Genomic DNA, 7,440 nt, shown 5'->3' on the forward strand with positions numbered 1-7,440 from the left:
TGGAAGACCTACGAGGTTCGGTAATAACTTGATCTAAAGTTTCATGAACATCATCATTAGCTTACTCACTAATTGGTGTAGGAATCACTGGAACTGATTTTTGTGATGAACTACTTTCCAATTTGGGTGAAGGTACAATTACCTCATCAAGTTCTACTTTCCTCCCACTCACTTCTTTCGAGAGAAACTCCTTCTCTAGAAAGGATCCATTCTAGGCAACAAAGATTTTGCCTTCGGATCTGTGATAGAATTTGTACCCAACAGTTTCCTTTGGGTATCCTATAAACACTACTGGAATCAGGGATTTTGCCATCTGCCAGCTCTTTGTCGTCTGCTATCAGACGGCAAAGAAGGTCTTTGCCATCAGCTACCAAACAGCAGACGACAAAGAACCGGCAGACAGTAAAGAAGGTCTTTGCCATCTGTCATTTCTTTGCCGTCTGCTGTTAGACGACAAAGAAACTTTGCCATCTGCCAGCGGACGGCAAAGAGGTGCCAGTACAGTGCAATGGTCCACCCCCCTCTTTGCCATCTGCTGGCAGACGGCAAAGAGGTGGGGCTATCTTTTTTTTGCGGGTAAAAAAAACCATTGCCCCCACCTCCACTATCTCCATTCTCTCTCTCTCTGCCCCACCCCTCTCTCTCTTTCCCGCTCGTCTCTCCCTCTCCTTCGCGCAAGCAACTACGGCGAACTCCCTCGACCCCGCGCCGCTGCGCCACCTTGCCTCCACCCGCCGGTGCACGCCGCCACCTCACTGGACCCCAGGAGCCCCGCCGCCTCGCGCTGCTGCCTGCGCCGCGTCGCGCGTCGCCACCTCACCACAAGCTCGCTACCCCGCACCAAGCTCCTCTATGTCCTGCCCGCGTCCCTGCATTGCCGCTGCCGCCCCACGCTGTCTCGTGCCCGTATTCGGCCGTGGGAGGTCCAGACACTCCGGATCCGGCCTCCTCCTCGCCGCATCCAAAGATACTTGTATGGGGATCCGGCCTCCTCCTCGCCGCTGCCGCAGGCGTCGAACCACCCTGTCCCCAATGTTTGCGAAGTGCTTCTTGCAGAGGAAGCTGCACCGGGTCTTGCCCCACCCCTCTCTCACTCTATCCCGTCAGATTTGGAGTCAATCAGACCATCTTCGCCGGGGCTGGCGGGCAGAGTTTTCTTCTGGCACTGACGTGGCCGTGTTGGTGATTATGTTTGTCTGGATGTTGCTGCAGGGAGGAGGGGGAGAGAAAGGAGGTGGTGGAGGAGGAGGAGGGGCGGCCAGCGATGTGGCCCAGCTACGCGCAGATCGCGCTCCACTACAGCGTCCCCTACGCCGCCTCTGTCATGGAGTTCGACCCCGTGCAGCGGCTCCTCGCCGTCGGGATGCTGTGAGCCCCCAACCTCCCTCCACTTGTCCTAACTTTTCCTACACTACAAAATAAGTTAAACCGAAGCTGATATCTTTGTCAACCTTAATGCGGTTCAGATCATTGCTCGAGTCGAGCCAATAGAACATACCAGCAAGCCCTTGAGCAAATTTTCGGTGTCCATGTTATGTCCACCTCCTATTGAATTGATGGTGATTGCGCTTCAAACTGCAGGGATGGGAGGATCAAAATCTTTGGGGGTGATAATACCGAAGGCATCCTCATATCGCGAAAGAGCATGCCATACAAGTATCTTCAGGTTTGGCACTTCATCCGGAAAGAGTAGCCCGATTTGTTAACTATATAGGATGGAAAAAGAAAATGCTCTGTTCCACTGTATTATTTCCGGTTAGAACAACCATCGAAAACTACCAGGCAGCCATTTTGAAGTCTGCGGCCTTTGAGATTACACCTGTAAGCATTTAAGACAGTCCGCCATATCTCGCCAAATAACCGTATACATGTCAATCACATATGTTTTAAGGCTTAAACCTCAAAAATGTCTTACATCTTGAGATAGAGGGATTACTTGTGACCTCTAGAGAGGCCCTACTAAAGTGCAGTAATGCATATGAGGCGAGACTTTGGTCGTTGGTCTTGGCACATGGAGCAGCAGCACAATGCAGAACTGCTCCGCTAAAAAAACAGAGCAGATGGGTCTTTGAAAAAATATCACAGGAAAACATTGTTTCTGGGCACTGAAATTTTAAAATAAAAAAACTGAATTTTGTGGCTTAAATTTAAAAATGAAAACTAAAATTTTTGGTTGTTTGATGTGCTTGGACATATGTGTGATCTGGTGGACAAAATAACCAGGTGTTTGCGCCCTGTTGTGTAAACACCCTAAAATTCCACTAGTTGACCTACTTGGCTCATAATTAATTGCTTATGAGACTGTCTCTTCAGAGAAACAACTTGGTCTTTGAGAAAACTGTTTGACTAACACAAATCTTAAATACTTGAACTAAGAAAAAAAACTTCAGCTAAATCAGAGGCCAAGTTTCTACTATATTTGGTGCAAAGTCATTGGTTTGTTGATCTTTTCCTATTTATTACTCTCTTGTAGGTCATGTGCGACTGCTACACACCACAAGGTGTTCCAATCCCCACCAATAAGAGGCACAATGCTGCCAAAGATCTTCAACAGCCCGAAGGTTGCAGCTGAGGAGAGATGGTACGAATACCTCCCTCGATATTTCAAGTTTTTTGTTGTTGCGGTGTTTCATACAGAAGTTGTAGTAGTGCTCTTGTGACTTAACACACATACACACGTGAGAACATAATAAGTTGTACAATATAGATTAGTACCACACCACACTCACTTTGCATCAGATGGAAATGAGTTAGGAAGATAAGAGTAAAATTGATGTCCCTGGAATTACAGATTTATTTAGCAGATGCAGACAGAAACAGTACCAAAAATGGGTTGAAGGACCACAAAATTTGGCGATTTCCACATTTGTATCCTTATCTGCTTACGGTTAGAGCATTGATTAGGCTTATCTCTGAACCCAAACAGTTATGGAATTGAGCAGGAGTACACTCTCCTCAAGAAGGATGTGAACTGGCCCCTTGGCTAGCCCATTGGTGGCTACCCTGGTCCTCAGGCAAGAAAACTCTCAGCATGCTCTCCATCTTTCCATGTGTTAAACTTACATAAAAACTGAACATTGCATTTTACCAAGTGAAATGCTACATTTCTACTCCTAACCCATTCTCTATTTCTTAGTGTTTTTGTTATGCAGGTTGAAAGAAAAGAAGAAGATCCAGAGAAGATCTTAGTAATAAGATAGTTTTTAGGAAAATAGTTATTTAGTTTTAGGTCATTTCTTGTAATTTCAGATATGGAGTGCTTGTCTTTAGTTTTTGTTTTCACTTTGTGAAACTTGCTACCTATGGATGAAACTGTGTAATATTGATGAAACTATGTATATATATATATATATATATATCTGTGTGTGTGTGTGTGTGATTTTCTATGAAAATGAATTGATATAAGAAAAAACAGAATTAAATGGGGCAATATAGGCTTTTTGCCATCTGCTGGCGGATGGCAAAGAGCTAGTCTTTGCTGTCTGCCGCAGACGGCAAAGACTGACTCTTTGCCGTCTGCCAGTAGATGGCAAAGAGCCATGACCTTTGTCGTCCGCTAGCAAACGGCAAATGCCTTTGCATCTTTGCCGTCCGCCAACAGACGACAAAGTGCCCTTTGCCGTAGCTCGTTCAGTTGGACGTTTTGCCGTCTGCTGGCTAACGGCAAAGGACTTTGCCGTCCGGGATCTGTGCCTTTGCCGTCCGCCATGGCGGACAGCAAAGAAGCTGATTCCAGTAGTGGAAGACACACTTCTCTGATTTAGGTTCGAGCTTATCAGGTTGAAGCTTTTTCACATAAGCATCACAGCCCCAAACTTTAAGAAACGACAACTTTGGTTTCTTGCCAAACCACAGTTCATAAGGCGTCGTCTCAACGGATTTAGATGGTGCCCTGTTTAACGTGAATGTAGCTGTCTCTAATGCATAACACGACAAAATGATAGTGGTAAATTGGTAAGAGACATCATAGATCACACCATATCCAATAAAGCGCGGTTACGATGTTCGGACACACCATTACGCTGTGGTGTTACATGTGGCGTGAACTGTGAAACTATTCCACATTGTTTTAAATGAAGGCCAAACTCGTAACTCAAATATTCTCCTCCATGATCAGATCGTAGAAACTTTATTTTCTTGTTACGATGATTCTCCACTTCACTCTGAAATTCTTTGAACTTTTCAGATGTTTTAGACTTGTGTTTCATTAAGTAGATATATCCATATCTGCTCAAATCATCTGTGAAGGTCAGAAAATAACGATACCCACCACGAGCATCAACACTTATTGGACCGCATACATTGATATGTATTATTTCTAATAAGTCACTAGCTCGTTCCATTGTTCTAGAGAAAGGAGTTTTAGTCATCTTGCCCATAAGGCATGGTTCGCAAGCATCAAATGATTCATAATCAAGTGTTTCCAAAAGTCCATCTTTATGGAGTTTCTTCATACGCTTTACACCGATATGACCCAAATGGCAGTGCCACAAATATGTTGCACTATCATTATCAACTTTGCATCTTTTGGCATCAATATTATGAATATGTGTATCACTACGATCAAGATTCAATAAACCATCAACATTGGGTGTATAACCATAGAAGGTTTTATTCATGTAAATAGAATAACAATTTATTCTCTGTCTTAGATGAATAACCGTATCGCAATAAACATGATCTAATCATATTTATGCTCAATGCAAACACCAAATAACATTTATTTAGGTTCAACACTAATCTCGAAAGTATAGGGAGTGTGCGATGATGATCATATCAATCTTGGAACCACTTCCAACACACATCGTCACTTCACCCTCAACTAATCTCTGTTTATTCTGTAACTCCTGTTTCGAGTTACTAATCTTAGCAACCGAACAAGTATCAAATACCCAGGGGCTACTATAAACACTAATAAGTTACACATCAATAACCTGTATATCAAATATACCCTTGTTCACTTTCCGATCCTTCTTATCCACCAAATATTCAGGGCATTTCCGCTTCCAGTGACCATTTCCTTTGTAGTAGAAGCACTCACTTTCAGGGTTTGGTCCAGCTTTGGGCTTCTTCACGGGAGTGACAAGTTGCTTGCCATTCTAATTGAAGTTTCCTTTCTTTCCCTTTGCCCTTTTCTTGAAACTAGTGGTCTTGTCAATCATCAACACTTGATGCTCTCCTTTTGATTTCTACCTTCATTGATTTCAGCATCATGAAGAGCTCGGGAATCATTTTCGTCATCCCTTGCATACTATATATAGTTCATCACAAAGTTCTAGTAACTTGGTGATGGTGACTAGAACTCTGTCAATCACTATCTTATTTGGAAGATTAACTCCCACTTGATTCAAGCGATTGTAGTTCCCAGACAATCTGAGCACATGCTCACTTCTTGAGCTATTCTCCTCCATCTTTTAGCTATAGAACTTGTTGGAGAGTTCATATTTCTCAACTCGGGTATTTTCTTGAAATATTAACTTCAACTCCTGGAACATCTCATATGGTCCATGACGTTCAAAACGTCTTTGAAGTCCCGATTCTAAGCTGTAAAGCATGGTGCACTAGACTATCAAGTAGTCATCATATTAAGCTAGCCAAACGTTCATAATGTCTGCATCTGCTCCTGCAATAGTTTTATCACCTAGCGATGCATCAAGGACATAATTCTTCTATGCAGCAATGAGTACGGACCCAGTCCACATCATTGCTACTATCATCTTTCAACTTAGTTTTCCCTAGGAACATATAAAAACATAGGGAAGCAACAATGCGAGCTATTGATCTACAACATAATTTGCAAATACTATCAGTACTAAGTTCATGATAAATTAAAGTTTAATTAATCATATTACTTAAGAACTCCCACTTAGATAGACATCCCTCTAGTCATCTAAATGATCACGTGATCCAAATCAACTAAACCATGTCCAATCATCACGTGAGATGGAGTAGTTTCCAATGGTGAACATCACTATGTTGATCATATCTACTATATGATTCACGTTCGACATCTTGGTCTCAGTGTTCCGAGGCCATATCTGCATATGCTAGGCTCGTCAAGTTTAACCCGAGTATTCTGCGTGTGCAAACTGGCTTGCACCCGTTGTATGTGAACGTAGAGCTTATCACACCTGATATCCACGTGGTGTCTTGGCACGAAGAACCGTCGCAATGGTGCATACTCAGGGAGAACACCTATACCTTGAAATTTTAGTAAGGGGTCATCTTATAATGCTACCGCCGAATCAAGCAAAATAGGAAGCATAAAAGATAAACATCACATGCAATCAAAATATGTGAAATGATATGGCCATCATTATCTTGTGCCTTTGATCTCCATCTCCAAAGTACCATCATGATCTCCATCGTCATCGGCATGACACCATGACCTCCATCATCTTGATCTTTATCAACGTGTCATCACATGGTTGTCTCGCCAACTATTGCTTTTACAACTATTGCTATCGCATATCGATAAAGTAAAGCAATTATATGGCGCTTGCATCTTATGCAATAAAGAGACAACCATAAGGCTCATGCCCAGTTGCTGATAACTTTAACAAAACATGATCATCTCATAAAACACATCATGTCTTGACCATATCACATCACAACATGCCCTGCAAAAACAAGTTAGACATCCTCTACTTTGTTGGTGCAAGTTTTACGTGGCTGCTATGGGCATCTAGCAAGAACCATTCTTACCTGCGCATCAAAAGCACAACGAATTTTCATCAAGTGTGTTGTTTTAACCTTCAACAAGGACCGGGCGTAGCCACACTCGATTCAACTAAAGTTGGAGAAACAGACACTCACTAGCCACCTGTGTGCGAAGCACGTCGGTAGAACCAGTCTCGCGTAAGCGTACGCGTAATGTCGGTCCGAGCCATTCATCCAACAATACCACCGAATCAAAGTATGACATGCTGGTAAGAAGTATGACTATTGTCGCCCACAACTCTTTGTGTTCTACTCGTGCATATAACATCTACGCATAGACCTGGCTCTGATACCACTGTTGGTGAACGAGGTAATTTCAATTTTTTTCCTATGATCACACAAGATCTATCTAGGTGATGCATAGCAACGAGAGGGGAGAGTGTCCACGTACCCTCGTAGAACGAAAGCAGAAGTGTTTAGTTAACGCGGTTGATGTAGTCGAACATCTTCGTGATCCAACCGATCAAAGCACCAAATGAGGGAGTCCTGGATTAGGGGGTATACGGACAACCGGACTATATACTTTGGCCGGACTGTTGGATTATGAAAATACAAGATTGAAGACTTCGTCCCGTGTCCGGATGGGACTCTCCTTTGCTTGGAAGGCAAGCTTGGCGATTCGGATATGTAGATCTCTGATGTCTACTACACAACCTTCTTCTTGTAGACGTGTTTGGGCCTGCAAGTGCACAGGTTTGTAGGACAGTAGCAAATTTCCCT

Source organism: Triticum aestivum, chromosome 4B (assembly GCF_018294505.1).
Source record: "Triticum aestivum cultivar Chinese Spring chromosome 4B, IWGSC CS RefSeq v2.1, whole genome shotgun sequence".
Lineage (NCBI taxonomy): Eukaryota > Viridiplantae > Streptophyta > Magnoliopsida > Poales > Poaceae > Triticum > Triticum aestivum.